The sequence below is a fragment of the Patagioenas fasciata genome, chromosome 20 (genome assembly GCF_037038585.1).
Source record: "Patagioenas fasciata isolate bPatFas1 chromosome 20, bPatFas1.hap1, whole genome shotgun sequence".
Taxonomy (NCBI): domain Eukaryota; kingdom Metazoa; phylum Chordata; class Aves; order Columbiformes; family Columbidae; genus Patagioenas; species Patagioenas fasciata.
Window position 1 is genome coordinate 7761195 of NC_092539.1, and position 16568 is coordinate 7777762.

The 16568-nt window shown below is 49.3% G+C and overlaps 1 long non-coding RNA gene across 1 annotated transcript; it reads right to left on the reverse strand.

The window, feature by feature from the left end:
• Nucleotides 1-10640: 10640 nt before the first annotated feature.
• On the reverse strand, nucleotides 10641-15101 carry LOC139829516 (uncharacterized). The gene is made up of 4 exons (XR_011742020.1): nucleotides 15016-15101; nucleotides 13578-14830; nucleotides 11359-11570; nucleotides 10641-11168 (listed from the first exon to the last, which is right to left on the reverse strand). It is a non-coding gene; the product is annotated as an uncharacterized lncRNA (long non-coding RNA).
• Nucleotides 15102-16568: the final 1467 nt, after the last annotated feature.

Here is a 16568-nt window from a genome sequence, read left to right on the forward strand (position 1 = left end):
GAATTTAATTCTCCTTTGCAAGGAAGAGAGACTTTTCCAGTGCAAGAACTAGAGGTACTTAGATGGGTTTTCACATGGAGGGGTCAGCCAAGCTGCTGAAATCCTTACCCAAGGGTGATGCAGGCAGAAAAATCTCCAGTAGGTGGAAGAGGAGAGTGGATGAGGAGCTCCAAGAGTTCAAACACCCTGACCTGTTCCAGCTTGCTCTTGTGCATCTGCTTATGGCTAATATGGGAGACAGGAGACCAAAAAACACTAAAAAGCCACTATTAGGTGGCAGGAACCTCCGTCAAACCCCAGTGGGGATGTGCTGGGTGACAAGGGGGTGGGTGCATCTATTTTGAAGGGAGTGCCTCACGCTGGGAGAATAACTGATTTGGATGGGGAAATCTATTCCTGCTGGCACTGTGTACTATAGATCCATAAATAATCAGCCCTTAAAAGCAATTGCCTCAACTAAATCAGAGAGGCACGTAAACATCCCAAAACTGCATGACTAGAGAACAGTGCTTGGATTCAAAAGGATGCTCCAATCCCCAAACCCCCTTTTTTAGATGGTTTTTGAAATTCTAAGTCCTATAAGAGCCCAGTCCTGCTGTGACAAGTGGCTTCAAAGAGCCCCTCCATATTAAAATCAGATGCTGCTCCCACACAGCCCGAGATCAGAAACACCTGCAGTGGGGATCAATCACCTGATTAGGGGGGAATTGATTGCCCCAGCCTCATTAGCATATCACTAGTGTTGACCCCATGGCTGGCCCCGCTGGAACGGGCTGTGACCCGGGTGGATTAAACAGCACAGTGTGCTGAGGAGTGACGGGAAATCAGTAAATGGCAGAGAGGGAGGTGAGAACCCCGGTCGATAGCATCCACCTCGTTACTCTGCTCGACGCCCCCAGAGCATCACCAGGGATGCAGCTCCTGAGGCGCGGTCCCCTGCCCATCGCAGTCCCCAAGCACAGCATCCCCCAGGGGGACCGAGTTTCTTCGGGAGCTCCAGCTCTTTTGAGCATTGACTAATGTTTTGGGTTTTGGTTTTTTTTAGTGCCGTGAGTCAGTAGCCCCAGATAGGATTTCCATCTGTGCTTTGCAAGGCCTCGCCAGACTGTGCTTTAGGCCCGAGTCCAAACGAAGCTGAAGAATTAGCTGGGTTTGATTTGCACACAAAAGGGGGGAAGAGGAGCCCTGACTAATTCTGAATAATCCTATATCCAGCCTGAACCTTCCCAGGACCCACCTTGCGAACAATCAGCACAGATTTGGCAAAAAAGAGGTTTCCTTGCTTCCTTCTGCTATTTGGGATGTTGCTGTGGTGGAAATGCCATCTCCAGCCCTGGATGCAGTGGTGTTCCCATGTGGATGAGCTCCTCCACGCAGATGCCATCCATCAGCTCTCGTTATGGTTCATTTTCTGTGCTGGGTGAATTACTGTGAGAGTCTCCTCACCGCCAGCCTGCGCTCGGCCCATTGCTGGATACTCTAACACGGCAAATTAATTAGCAGCGATGTGTTAAGCGCCTGCGAATCTCATAACTGTAATTGCACCGCAGTGCTCCAGCGAGGAGCATTTGATCTCCTATTGATTAATAAAACAGTTTTTCCTCTTTCACAAGGTGTCTCGCTTCCCACTGGCTCTTGTGCCACCATTTTTGAAGAGGAATAACTTGACCGCGGAAGAGCCGGAGTGCAGGAATTGCTGCATCCTGTGGGATGTGGTGGTCACCCTGGGGCTGCAGATGGGATGCGGGGAGAGGACCAGGGACCATGTGCATCCCACAGCATAGAATCATAGAATCATTTCAGTTGGAAGAGACCCTTAAGGTCATTGAGTCCAACCACAACCTGGCACTAAACCACGTCCCTAAGAACCTCGTCTATACATCTTTTAATCACCTCCAGGGATGTTTTCTCCCACTGCAAGAACGGCAAGTGCCCTCGCCTGGCACCGGGCTCCGCCGCCCCTGAAATGGAAACAAGTGAGCGGGATTCATCTGAATTACAGTGACCTTCCCAACCCCAACGCTTTACAGGAATGATTACACATTATTTTATGAATAAGTAATGTCTCGCTGCAGACTTCCACCTGTTCCGAGCGTCTCTGTGTGATCTCTGTGGCTTTCAGACGGGGAGTTGGAAACAGAAATCTATTTTGCAGGCAGCAGAGATGTTTGAAGCCTCCTTCATCCCGCGTTTCAAGTGTTTATCTCCGTCTCTCGCTACAGCTGTGGCTCCTGCGTGGCAGGCGGGTCTGACTGAGCACACCAAGCTCTTGATGTAAGAAGTTTTCGCTGCTGAGGGTCCATCTCCCGGTCCAAAGGAAAAGTTGTGGACATCATTAAGCTGCCAAAGAGAGAAACGAAACCCGGCTAATTGGGTTGGCAGCTGGATCCCAATTAATTAGCTGATTAACTATAGACGTGTCCGACATGGGCAGCTGCTGTGTTGCATTGCGAGGGGAACCCGGGGTCTGTAGGATGGCAAACGTGCTTGTGACACTGCGGAGGGGACGGCAGAAAAGCCCCCGTGTGCTCGGCGTGGTGCACGTCGCTGTGTGTAAATATCTGCCTCCTCCTCTATGGAACCGACCAAGAATTAAACACGAATTGCTTCACTGTCCCCTACCACTGCCACCCCCCCGGCAAAAGGCAGAGCTATAGCAACTGCTGTGGTCCTCAGCAAAAAAAGGCACAAAAAAATCCCCCCCCCACCTTCCTCGTCCCTTCCCTTGTCAAAACAAGCAAATTAAAAAATAATACTGAAAATATTTTGCCACCAACCCCACTGCGTCACGCTGCTCAGGTGTTCCTCCTCCCCATGAAACCAGCGTTGGCCAAATTTACTTATTTTAACATCATTTCAAACAAAGAGTCAAGACACTCCATTTTTTAAGTATTATGAAGAAGCGTTTTGACACAAAACCCAACCCCTCATTTATCAACTCCTCTTCTAATTCAGCACGAGTTCATGAATAATTTCCATGAGCCTCAAGCCACTTAGCACTGATGAGACTCAGACAAACGCAGGTGTCCCTTGTCCCCTCTCGGGAGATGCAGCAGCGAGACGCCCATCGGCTCCTGGGAGTTGGGGACCTGTGGGACAAGGTGACACCAAAGTCCCTGCGAGTCTTCTCCTGGTTCAACACCAAGCAGGCTTCATCCCATCTTCTTCAGAGCCCAGCAGAGCCCGACAGAACCTGAAAGGCATTTTGCAGGATGATTCTCTTATTAGTTTTAAATGCAATTCTAACTACACTGGGGAAAAAAAACTACATTATTCACACCAGAATTCTTGACTGGCAATTGATATCAATGTAGCTCGATTTTTGTCCATTGCTAGATTCTAGGAGCAACCCCTCTCAGAACACAAACCCTCTACAGAACCATATGTCAACTCTGGAACCCAGTCTAGAACCATCAAGTGAGTTTGAACCCCATCTAGGATGTTATCTAGAACTTTCAAGTGACCTAGAACCACCAAGTGAGCTAGAACCCTATATAGAACCTTGAAACTGAGCTAGATCACCATCTGGAAATGGGCAAAACTTCCTGGAACACAGACTTCTGCAAACAAGAGGGACAAACAAAACATCCCACCCTACAGCAAAAGCCACATAACAGGGGCCTGTGGAGCTGCTGAGGGTCCAGCCCTGACCCCAAACCCTCCCCAGGGCAGAGCGAGGGTCCCTGCACCCCCAGAGAGGAGCTCAGGGGTGACGATCACGAGGGGCTGCGATGGACACGTCTCTGGTCTGGGCTCTTTTCTCTATACGGGGCTGTAGCAGCCCCAGCTCAGCCTCCCCCAGCTGCAAACCCACTCCCCAGGCTTTCTGGGGCTTTCTGGGTTCGGACAGCAGCTCCTGAGGGTGATTTGGGGGGCAGGAAGGCAAAGAGCTCCCGTCTCACCTCCCTGCTCCTCTCCATGGCAGCTGACGGCAGCATGGGTACGTGCTGCCCTCAAGGGCTTCCAGACAGCTCCGCACACGCCTCAGCGGTGCAGGGGCTGCCTCTTGTTCACATTTTCCTAAATAAACGCTGCTACAGCACAGATTTTCCTGCACTGGTTTTTGTTAGCATTAGCAGCTCTCCCCAGGTTCGGATGCAGCTGCAGGATGTCTGCACCGCCTGTGAACCCAGCTGCAAACCAGAGCAGCAGTCTGAGCCTACAACTTCTGGCTGACTTGCAACAGAATATTTTTACCATTAATTTTTCTTCACGGAATCTTTTGAACCACATTTTCCCTTCCTGGGATCTCCTGGAGCCAGCGCGTGGGTGTTCGGCGCCGTTTTCCAGCATCCAGCTTCACAGAAGAGCGTTTATCAGCGGGGTTAAGCTGGAAACTCTTCTCCTTCTGACACTCGCAGCTTCGCACAGTCAACTTGGAGCAGTTGGTAAAGATGCAGCCAGGGGTCCCAGCTAACAGATGCTATGAGATAACCTGGAAAACACAAAATGCTGGTTAAAGCATCCATGTGTTGTCATGGGTGTTCAGCCCAGGGGTGGTTTTGGCAGCCTGGGGTGGCCCTTTGAGCAGCCGGGCAGATGCTCCTGGGGGTTTTGCAGTCTGGCTTTTCTAGATGCTGCCTCTGCCACAGCCACCTGCCCAGAGCCAGAGAGCAAAACAGGCGCGTGTGGGGGAAAATAAAGAAGAAAAATGGGATTAGAAATTATAAACGGCAACAGACAACAGCAACAACAAAAATATACAGCTTTCTCCTCAAACAGTTCTTTTAGTCCCAACAGCGTCTGCTGTGCAGAGCTCACGTCTGAAAATTCACAGCTGCTCAAAAAAGGGGAAAAAAAAACCCCTCATGAATTATTTATCTCCGCTCAGATCAATCCCTCAGCCTGCTGTCAGCCAGGAATCAAAGCCCCAACAAGGCAGGCAGCGGAGGAAGCGGCTTCCACCCCCAAAGTGGCCAGCGGGTCCATGGGTTCGCGTGCTGCACCTCGCCCCCTCCATCCCCATCCCCATCCCCATCCCCATCCCCATCCCTGTGTGGCCATGGTGCCCATACCAGCAGGAGCCCACCCCACACACCCCATTTCTGAGCTCCTGCTCATTAATAATGGATAGCAAAAGCTTATTTTAAGGCACGTAAGTCACCTTGTTCCCAGGGAGGCTTTTCTCCCTCACCCCCAAATCCAGCCCGTCCCCACCAGCACGGCACTAACTGAGGGCGCTTCATCCCCGCTCTGCCTTGCCCGGGGTGATTCCATGTCCTGCCCGCAGCCTCGGAAACTCCGGTACCCCCGGCTGCAGCCCGGTCCTGCCTCCCCACCACCTCTTTCCCCCTGCAAAGTGACAGGGAAGTTAAAACAGAGCCTGGTCGCTTTGGAGACAGGTGAGAGTTTCACCAGAGGAAAGCGTCGCTCCCTGCCATCGTTTCTGGATTTCAGGACATTTGACATCTTTACTGGCAGCAGTGAAGAGCCCAACACAGAATCTGCTCCCAGAACTGCTCCCTTTCCCACAAGCTCCCCCAGCCAGCCATAATTCACTTGGGAGGCCCCAAAACCCCAACCCGTTCTCAGGGGGAAGACTTCTCCCCCTGAAAGCACTGGTTTTGGTGTCTCTGTTCCCCCCATCCCAAACCCCGTGCTGTCAGAGCACCGCTCTCAACCTCCTCCCTCCAGCATCTCTCCTTCTACAGCATCTCTTGCTCTGGGCAGATGCAAAGCTGCTTAATTAGCCCCTGCAAAGTGCTGGGTCTGTCGTTAACCACCCTCCTGCTCCCAGTCCGGAGTGTGTTTGCTGCTGCTGCTGCAGCTCCGCTTCTGCAAAACCCAACCGCAGTTCGGCAGCCGGAGAGAAACGCGAGAGCGGGCACGGGGACCGGCTGCTCCCAGACCCCGTCCCTCACCACGCCCACGCTCCTGCACCCGTTTGCCTTTGCACGGCGACTCTCTGCCAAAAAAACCCCAACAAACTGCATTTCCCACTGCCTTAACCTGCCTGCACCCCCCCAGCACGGGGCTCAGCGTTTCTGCTGATGCTGCCCCGGTTCCCCAGGTCACTCCGCTGTCCCGGCGCCCCCGCGATGCTCGGGGAGAGCAGCCAGTGCAGCCCTGAATTCCTGCAGCACCTTCCCTGGTGCAAAGCCATTTATCACCGCACGCAAACAGCTCGCTCGCTAAAGGCCACGCCATGACAAAATGCCAATAGGTGTATTTACATTCAATATATCCTGCTAATCTGGCCTTCAGAAAGCGTCTGCTGAATCTGTCCTTTCGTTCCTGGGCATCACCTCTTTAATCAGTCTCTCGTTACTGATCACGGATTGATTTCAGTTCCAGTAGCCAATAGGTTTTCCTTTTAATTTTCAGCATCACGTTTAATTAAAGCAAAGTGGGTCTGACCCCATCAAATCATATCAAAGTCTGTCTAAACCCCAAGTGAGAGAAAACACCGGCATAAATTATTGATTAATCTTTGTTCAGATTAATCTATCACTGCCTTTCCCTGGGCAGCGTGAGGACGGAGCTCACAAGACGCTTGTCTTGTGGCAGCTCTTTTGTGGCTGCTGAGGACACCGTGGAGTCTCCAGCCAGGGGGGCACAGTTGAAAACCTGCTCCCCGAGAGCATCGCAACCTTCACCCCCTTCTCCCAACAAACCCCAGCCCTGGGTGCCGCTTCACCCTGTGAGAGGTTGCTAAACTTCCAGAGCTTGTTATCCTCCCGGAGAAGGATGCAAATCATAGTGAGAAGTGTGATTACAAAAATAATCCCTGTTTCTGCACAAAATTCAGACCCTTGGGCTGGAACAAGTGTTTTTTCCTGGTCTGGGTCAGCACGAACGATGCTCAGGGCAGGGAGACCTTTCCCCCCTGCCTGGCTACCCCTGAAAGAGACTTCCAAGTGATCACAGCGCTGGTACCTGGAGGTGGTTTTATGTCAGGAGATGGGGATTGATAAGAAGCGGCTGTGAAGGGGAGAGAACACCCCACGGACACCAAGGGAGCTGCTGCTGCTGGTGAGGTTTGTCCTGGCGAGCACCAGCCCTGAGCCAGCAGGATTTTCTGCCTCTCCTGGGCTGGGTGAGAGTCTGAGCGCAGAAGTGATGCAGAAATGCTAAAAACCAACCAGCAAAGCCTCGGAGCACCCAAGGGATCCTCTGCGGCTCCTTTGGAACCCCAATGCAGCAACCTGAACTCGGAGAGCAAACACGCCGCTGGGATTATGAATAAAGATGGAGCCGAGCCGTCCCTCCCGCTCCCGCCGCAGCCGGCTCTCCTGCCTGAATACTAATCGCTAGTCTAAGCTGAGACCACTTAAACGCAGCTTTGGGGTCAGGGTCTGGAAGAGGCAATGGTGTATTTGCACCGTTCGGGGAAAAACAGGTGGCTTTGCTGGACGTGGAAAACTTCTGTTCTTGGAATAAACTTCGGATGCTGCCAAAACCTGAAAGAGGTGAAGGGCTGGATAGAAATAGCTGGAGGCTGGGGAGGGATTGCCAACAGCATCAGATCAGTTTGTGAGTCAGCAGCATTAGCTCGCACCTCAACGAGCAATCTGCAAATTGTGCAAATCTGCTTTTCACAGTTCACCTCACCTGCTAAATGGCCTCAGATTTACAGCTTGGGCGTTCGCGCTCAAAAATGACTGAGTTAATGAAGAAGCAGAAGGGAGGAGGGGGGATTAAAACAAACACACAAGAGTTTGGATTTCATTTGAAGAGGTGGCTGCAGGCATCCTGAGCAAGGTTTATGCCACACGATGCTGAGCTCGATTTGCAATTAAAACCCCAGAAAGAGCTGAGACCGGTTCCCAAGCAGAGCATCCCTTTTGCTCCCCTATTTTTCCACCTGTTTGCTGCAGCCCCTGTCTGAAGCCTTTGCCATGCGGGGTGACTCTTTGATCAGGTAAAGATTTCCAATCCTTCTGGATTAAAACCCTCCCGTCATCAAACGCAAATCGGACAAGGGGATCAGTCTGTGCAAGGAGAAGATGAAAGGGGCCGTGTTTCCCCTCCCTTTGTAAAGTGGCGAGATCAATACCCAGATTCCACTGGGATAAAAGAGCCGGCTCGGCTGCGGGGGAAATTGCCTGGGAAGGAGGAGGCAGGTGGAGAATGAAACAGTGGAAACAGCCACCCCAGGGTTTACCTTTATAGTATTTTTAGTGCCGATCTTGGGAGAAAAAGCTGCAACGGGACAGTTCAGAGCAGGACAAGGAGAGGACACGTGTGTCTTGGGGAGGGACAAACGCAAAGGTCCCCAGAGCAGAGCTGGAGGAGGAGAGAGGAGCCGCGGCAGGTTCGGCTGCTTCTTGCGCTTGGCTTCTTGAAAGCGTGTGAAAGCAGGACGGTGGCTTTAAAGCGTCTCCTGGGGTCTCACCCCTCGGCTTTTAGATCTTCAGAAGAAAATCTACCAGCTCTTCACACAGGGCTGCGTGTGGGAAGGTACCTGTTAGTCCCACGTGTCTCAAATCTCAGTGTTCAGAAACCCTCGGGTGATATTTTGTGGTCCCTTCGGTGCCGTCCTGGCCCCAAGGTCGAACCCCCGTCTCTCTCTGAGCAAAGAACAAGTGCCCAGGTTTTGCTGTGGGCCGGGTTTAACACCAATCTGTGCATCAGGGGCTTTTCCATGGGCACCTTTTCCCACAGAAACTGGGAGTGCCGGTCTCATTACAACCCTTAATTCAAATAGTGTTTGCTCTCCTTTGAGATAATGTCATCTCAATGTTCTCCAACTGGCTGCTATTAATCTCGCACTGCAGACGGACAGATCATTATGAATGGGGGAGCAGGGGGATCCGCAGCACAGACTGACCAGCACCTTACAAATACGTGATGTTTTATGTCTATATTACATCGCATATTGGGACATTTCTACAAGCTGGTCCCTGAGAAATACAGGTGGGTGTCCCACACAAAACATCATTGTTTCTTTAACTGTAATAGCTGTGAAAACACAACGTGGAGACATATAATGGGGTGTAGTTAAATCCTGGTGGGAGAAACCCCATCCTACAAAGAGCAGTGGGCAAAGAGGACAGCCCAGCACATCCAGACACGTCTCCGACCTCTTGCTGGTTCAGGGGTTCACAGATACCTACCCATGTGCTACCTCTATTTTATTCAGCCTGACCAACATCTCCTCTTGTCCCTGAGCATCCCTTCATGAGGTTTAACAGCTGCTGTGTTCCCACAGAGATCACTGCACTGCTGTGCCCTGGGAGCGGCCCAACATCTATCGGAGCCAGTGGAGAACTCCCATTGACATCAATCAATCCACGATTACAAAGGGTCTGCAAAGCCTGTGATACCTCGGGGATGAAAGATAAAAATAGAAGTATGTTTGAAATTTACATTTTAAAGAAATCTGACCAATAAAAAGAAGCAGCGTTGCCTGTTGTAATGAAAATTGGGAAATTGTTCTCGTCCTACAGATGTTGAGCGTGGGGGGAAAGCTGCTGGATTCTGAGCACAGACCTGAGGATGGAGTGGAGCCCGTGGGCCAAAACCACGTCTGAACTCACGTCCAAGTGCTACAGGCCAGGGGACTCTTCACCAATGGCCCTGAGCGCAATGGGAAATAAACAGCAAATAAAATAGCAAACAAACCCTGGGTTTTGCAGCTTCCTTGAAATACCAGAGGAAAAGGACAAAGTGAATGTGTATCTGAATGTGTAAGTTATTTCTTTGAAATAGAAGCCTAAAAAGGAACAGCTTTATTTAAAGCTGGTAAACCAGCAGAATTAAAACGGCACTAAAGCAGACCAAGGACAGGTTACTATGTGCTAACAGTCTCTAAGAGGGAGTTTTGATTGGCAGCTCCAATTTAAAATGCAGTTTACAAATCAGAGACTTAGAGGTGGGGGTTTAAATTCTGTACCTTTTTGGGTATTTTTACTTAATTACTTTGCCTTCTGAATGCCCTTCAAAAGCCTTACGTTCCCCACGCTGTGCTCGCACAGAGCTCTTACAGCACTATACTTGGGAAAAATACAGTAAATCCACTTTTAATCTCAATGGCTAAAGGTGTTGCTTTATGTTTATATCGCCACTATTTAATGATAAATATTTTCAGTGCTTCTGATAACCCGGGTGAGGGTAGATTGGTTTCCTTACCTTGTGCTATAAGGTGACTTGTATTGAAAAAGAGAGAACTCAGTGCTTTCCCAGTTCGGAGCCTGCTAGGAAAAGGCCCAAACCCCCCAACCTTCGCCAACCCCAAGAAAACCCTTTAAAAATGTTCTTAGATGAAAAAGAAATACTAACATTTGCTGAATTTTGTCTCAGCCCATTCACAGTAAAGCAGCCAAAAGAGTTTTTAACAGTAGCAAACGAATTGGTTTGGAAACCGAGATGCAAATGCGGGACTATACCCAAGGATTAGAGCAAAATCGGTGAAGAAAACGCAGTTTTAAAGCCCTTTGAGCAAGTATGGGAGGTTCTTTCTTGCAGAGCGTGGTATCCCCTGCACACCTGCAGGGTATCAGCTGCAATGATACTCGAGAGCTCACCTTTAATTTCCCAACATAATTAACACAGCTGTCAGCAGAGCTTGGGCAGGACTTTTCCACCTTCCTGATCACCCACCGCTCCTTCAAGAATGGACAAACGTCATATTGCTGTAATTTTAAATGTCTCATAGCACAGCACCTCCACTCTCACATCAGCAGTTTTAATTGCATGGATGTCTGTAATTATGTGAGTATAGCAAGGTACATGGTAAAAACAGAAAGAAAACTCTAAAGAGCTTAGCAGCTTTGCTTTTTTGGCATGTTTTGTTAAACACTCTCAGTCTAATTTCCTCATGTTTTTCAGCAGGAGAAAAATATTTAATACAAAGAATTTAATTTGCCCCTGATCTTCCACGGCTGCTGCGACAGAACCATGTGCAGTGGTGGAAATGGAATTGAGTGGGAGGGAAGATCACGAGCACATCGTACATCAGCATCAGTCACTTCCCTCCGGAGTGATGGAGCGGAACTGTCACCCGAACCCAGGTGAATCCAGTGGTGTCTGAGCAGAACAGACCCTTTTGTGAAGGGCTGGTGTGGTTTCTCCCTTTCCCTTTGTTGGGGACACACCTGAGTCAGACACCCAGGTTTTGGGACATTGAGGAAGAGGGTTTGGAAGCGTGTGAGCACCTCATCAGTCACCTCTTGGCTCAGCAGGAGTTCATCCCGGGGGCAGGATTTACACAAGAGCTGGGTAAAAACCTACAGAAAGAAAATAAAACGTAATTAAGCCTCTTGTTAAGGTTCTATTTGAGCGATTCTTGCTCGAATCCAGCATTTTGGGGCTCAGCGTGGCCCCAGGGGCTGGACAGGCTCTGTCATCCCCCAGGACCAGCTTTATTCCAACAATAACCAGCCCCCCAACAGCCGTTCCCCCTTTGCCCATTCTCACCTGACATTTCTCTTTCCTGCAGCCCCCCCGGCGGGTCCCAGCCTCTTCAGCCAAAGGAACCCGCGACTGGGTGACTTTTTAACCTGGCAGAAAATGATGGGTGTCCACAGGTCACCCCTCCCCGGCGCTGCTCCATAGATTGTTCTGAGCCAAGGGGAAGCCACAACAGCCCCATTGTCATCCCTGGGTCCCAGCTGAGGGCACTTCAGTACCTTTAAATAAATAAGAAAAGGCTCCAGCTTTCCTCTCAACATTTTAAAGAGGGATTGTCAACAGCAGCAAGGCTCTAAGGAAAGAAAAAAAGGCTAAAAATACCTTAATAAAAGCAAAACGCACACGGGAAGCGCAGATGGTGAGGGACAAGGGCACGAGCACAGGCTGCTTCTCCCCGCTATCAGCTTTATTTTTGTACTGAGGCTACGGCGAAGTTTCCTGCTAATAATTCTTCACCTGCAGATGCTGAATGAGCAGCTCATTGTGAAAACTCCATAGCTGAAAAGTTGGTACCGTGGGTTAACTGTAATTTGGTACATAGATCCCAGCCTGCGTTACAGTTTCATGACTATAACTCTTACAATCGCATTCTTGATACAAATATTGTTTTTTCCTTAATTCAAAATTATCTCACCTTTAATATTTTTCACTTATTTGTTGTTTTCTGGAAACATTCCTCAGTCTTTAAACCCAAAATGTCGAATCCAGGTATCTGAATAACAAACCATCTCTGTCCTTCATCCCAGCCCTCTGGTTTTCAGAGCAACTTTTTGATCAGCACAACTATTACCGACTACAAGGAGTCTCATCTCAAATTAACCTTCTTATTAACATAAGAAAGTAAGCAGGAGAAATGCTCAGCTGTCCCTTGGCTCTCACAATTTAAAGCGCAATAAAAGACCATTTACATTCCATTTTTATGTCACAAAGCTGGTAATCAGGTATTCGTGCCACTGTTGGGTTTTACGGAAGATAAAAAGCCCGGTGGTTGCGAAGGCGGACACCCCGGCCCCCCGAGGGTTCACCGCTCTCCTCCTGTTCACAAGAACATATGGAGACAACTCTGGTTTTGATCGCTTGGTTCTAAAAGGGAAGAGAAGACGACGACCTCAAAAATCCTAACGAGTTCATACATGTGCACATCTTTACAGGAGCTGATTATCTGACATTGAAAGCAGAGCCCCTCAAAGCAGGAGAGGCGACGCAAACCCCGGTGACTCCAAGCCAGCTTTGTTTCGGGGCTGTTCCTCACAAAACAGCGAGTTCCACCCGTACCCCATTGGCTTCTGACCTGCGAATGGCCATGGAAAGATCAGCCCTGTTCTGATGCAGAGAAACCAGCCAAAGCTGTCACTTCCCCCATTTACTTGCAGAAAAATCTCTTCCGGAGGTCAACAGGTGAGTTTAGGAGGAGAAAAGCCCTGCCTAGCACTGGTTTGTGATAAACCAGGGAATTGGAGGCTTTGGCATGGGCTGTGAGGTTCAGACCTCGTGCAGGAGCCAGTTCCCACGTGGAGCTGGGGCAGGGGGACCGGGCGATAGCTTAAGGTGCTAAATTCGCTGATGAAACCAGGTTGAGAGCCAGCTTCGAGGCTGATCTGTCACCCTGTGCACGTACTTGAACTAGATCTATAGCCTGAATCTGCAGTAAGGTCACACAGGCAGAGACCCAGACAGGGACTGAAACATTTCAGTTTCCACGCAGGAATCGTCACAGCAATCAAACCGAACTGTGTAACCAGCTCACTGTGAGCACAGGGAGACACATCTCCCACCTTGGCTCTGTGTGTGTATCAGTGCAGAGCAAGGAGCAACTGATTCCCAGCTAATACTGGTATTAATAGAAAGACCAGTCACAGGGCAGGTACAGGGGTGGTCCTGGTACTGCCCTTCTGCAAGCCCTCCCGGTTCTCTTAGGAAGTCTTGCTCATTTTTGCAATTCACAGGTCTGGAGACATCAGAACAAGCAGCGGAGTCAAGGCTCAGCATGAGGATGCTCAAGATGCGCTGCAGTTCACGTCTGTGCTCTCTGGGCTCCGCTCCCTGGAGGAGCAGCACCGGCAGGACCGCAGCATCCCTGCACAGCTCCCAGCGAGAGACGAACATCCTGATAGTTAAGCTGCATTTTTTACCTTGAAAAGCAATTTGCAAACCCACAGAGCGATTCTGACAAGCCCCACTGAAAGCACGTGTACCGAGCTTGCACGAAAGATGCATTTACCCACCTGCCAGCCCTGAGATTCATGTCGGATGAATCTCCTTCCACTTCATCATCATCATGGCTCAAAATTGTCCTCCAACACAAGCCAGGCCTCACGTCTTCTTGCAGGAACTGTTACGGTTTTCAGAGCGTGCAGGCAGCGATATGTATGAAACCTCATCAGCCGTTGGTGGGTTTGGCTGAGAACATTGATTTGTGGTCCACAAACCTGCAGAGCTCAGGCTGGTACCCAAGCCCAGGTGCTGCGGGTATGACCAGAACCTGTGCTTCGCTCCCACTACTCCCACTAAAACCTTCGCTAAGGCTATTGGGAGAGACAAAAGATAAAAGACAAGCCCCCTAAGTCTTCTTTAAGCCCTTCTCCAAAAGTTTAGGCAGGAATGATTCTGGCTCTGAAACAGGGGACTGTACCTAGCACTACCACTCTCTCTTATCGCACTTTCCGGGTTAATATTTCAATGTGGATTGCTCTCGGTGGTACGCAGCTCCCAATTAACCTAGAGACTAATTAAAAAAAATGCATTTGTTTCCAAGTAGGCGTTAAAAACTTCGTAAGAGGGTAACAAATATACAAGAAAGGGAAGAGAACTAAAAGGCTTTGGTTGGAAAATTAAAGTTGTTCGCCATGGCTTGATGGCTTAATCAGTCGATCAATATTGTTCACAGGGCAGGCAGGGAGGGAGCCATGAGCTGTGATGAAAAATGCATGAGGGGACAAGGGAGACCTGGGAGTAGAAAATTAAAAAGCCAGCCTGTTACATTTGTCCAATATTGGCAGAGAAATTAAAGTGGTTTGGGGAGGGGTGCTGGGAGGGAAGAGGGGAGCCGGCTGCAATATGCACCGCGGATCTGCTGCGGGTTCCCTTCACGAGAGAAACTTTCACATTAATTAAGTTGCTTTCTTAGCGGAAAGATGGATTTTGTAACCTTTAGCACTTGCGAGTGCCACAGGCGCAGCAGGTGGGGTTGGCACGTGGGAAAATCAAATGGGATTTCTTCACATCGGGGAGGCGACAGAAGACGGCGTGTTCTGATTGGGGTGATACCGAGATGATACCAAACCGGCTGAAGCAACGCGCTTTTCCTGCAGTATTGGGTGAGATTAATATCTAAACAACTATAAACGACAGTGCAGCTCTGTAACACTTACAGCCTGAGCCACCGCTGTTCCTGCACGGAGATTTGTTTCCTTTACTCTGTTAAATCTGGCTGCAGCGGCAAACAGGTACCAGGGGCACTGTGGCTCTAGAAGATGCTCTGGAAGAGGTGAGAGCCAACCACGTTTTAGGGATCACGGTCTTTGCTTTAAACACATGAGAGATTTTAAAAGCTGTAACAAACTCCAACAACAAAAAGAAGGAAGGTTGCTCATCATGCAGTTAAGCTGCTTTTTGCTACCCATCCCAAAACGGATGCGCTCCCCAAAACGGAAATATTCCCACCTGTTGCACTGGAAGGTTGGCAGGGACAGAAATCACAGCCTCTCCAGGGCCTGGGCGAGGGGAGGTTTGTTCCTGCCGCGGTTTTCTGGGGAAGGAACGTGACAAACAGGTTCGCATTGCCCTTCTGTAAGACAATTATTTTCGCACCGAGGTACCTACCGTGAATTTTATGGCTCTCCATCAGGCTTGCCAATTACAGGTTTAAAATCTCAGGCTCAATTAACACACACTGGCTGATGCTGTTTTCTGCAACTAATTATCTCCAAGTGCCAAGACATGAATCCACATTTAATACTTTTGTGAACTTCAGGATTTGCTTTCTACACCATTATTTAAGTATAAACAGAATAGAGCAGACAGCAGTACCTAAAGCAGGTTGGATATCATATTATGACCTTTTTATTAACAGAAAAAAATGCTTACACTATCAGAAAGTCGGGCCTTCTAATTAGTACAGTAAAGGGATGGATACCAGAGCCACTTATTTACGAGGCTCTCTCATCGAAGATGCACACACCGTTCTGTCTTGGGTGATCTCTGCACCGAGGTGGCTACTTGGGTCAAATAACAGCATGACAAGTTTTCAGTAGATAATTCAACAGCAGCCGGACTTGGAAATGTCATTATCCCACTGCTATGGCCATGTTTCTGTTCGGTGATTGGGAATAATTAAAGATAAAAAGGTTGAAAAATCAGAATCACATTTCACTTACCAACATCCTCGGACAGATCTAGGTTCATTCTTCACACACGGTGCTGTGCCTCCAAAGGAAGTCATCAACATGTATGTTCTTTCAAGTTTCTCTTTAATACGAGCCGGTCTTGCAGGGATTTCCATACCCAGATGCCCTCACGGGCCGGAGCTGTTGTCTTCAGGAGCTCCATCTTCTATGTCACCAGCAGACACGGTCAATTTAGTACCGTGCAAGTACAGGGTGATACTCAACCTTCTCCATTTTTCAGTTCCCACAGCTGTGAACCATCCTATTTCATAAATGCTGTAGGTTAAATTAAAGTAGTGCTTGAAAAAAACCTCTGAGCACCTTATTTCAATCAGCTGCAGAAAAGCTGGGTCTGTCCCCTTCCAGCCCTGGTTTTTTGTCTCCTTCATCGCCCTTCTTTTTATCAAATGTGATTAATTTACTCAGGATTCCTTGCTGAAAACCAAGCTTTCCCACCACCAAAGCCTCCGAGAGGGGCGTCTTTTCTTTCCGCAATGGAAGTTTCTTACACAGGCAGATGGAACCTCAAAGATGAGTCCGCAGCACTAGACCTTAATGTCCATTGATTCGAAAACGAACTGCGTGACAAAGCTCCTGCACACCCTCCCTCACCAGCTCCCCAAAGCAGGATTATTGCCAAAGCTTTTGCAGGTTGTAAAGGAAACAACGCTGCTCGTGGGAGTGACGGTAGGGTTAATCAGATCGGCTACCAGGAGACAACAGAGATGTAAAGTCCTCAGGAAAATCCCAGAGAAGACACTTCACCCCCAGTCAGTGAACGTTGGACACCCCGGTCTTTGAGGGATGGAAAAATGCCTGAGACTCACTAGA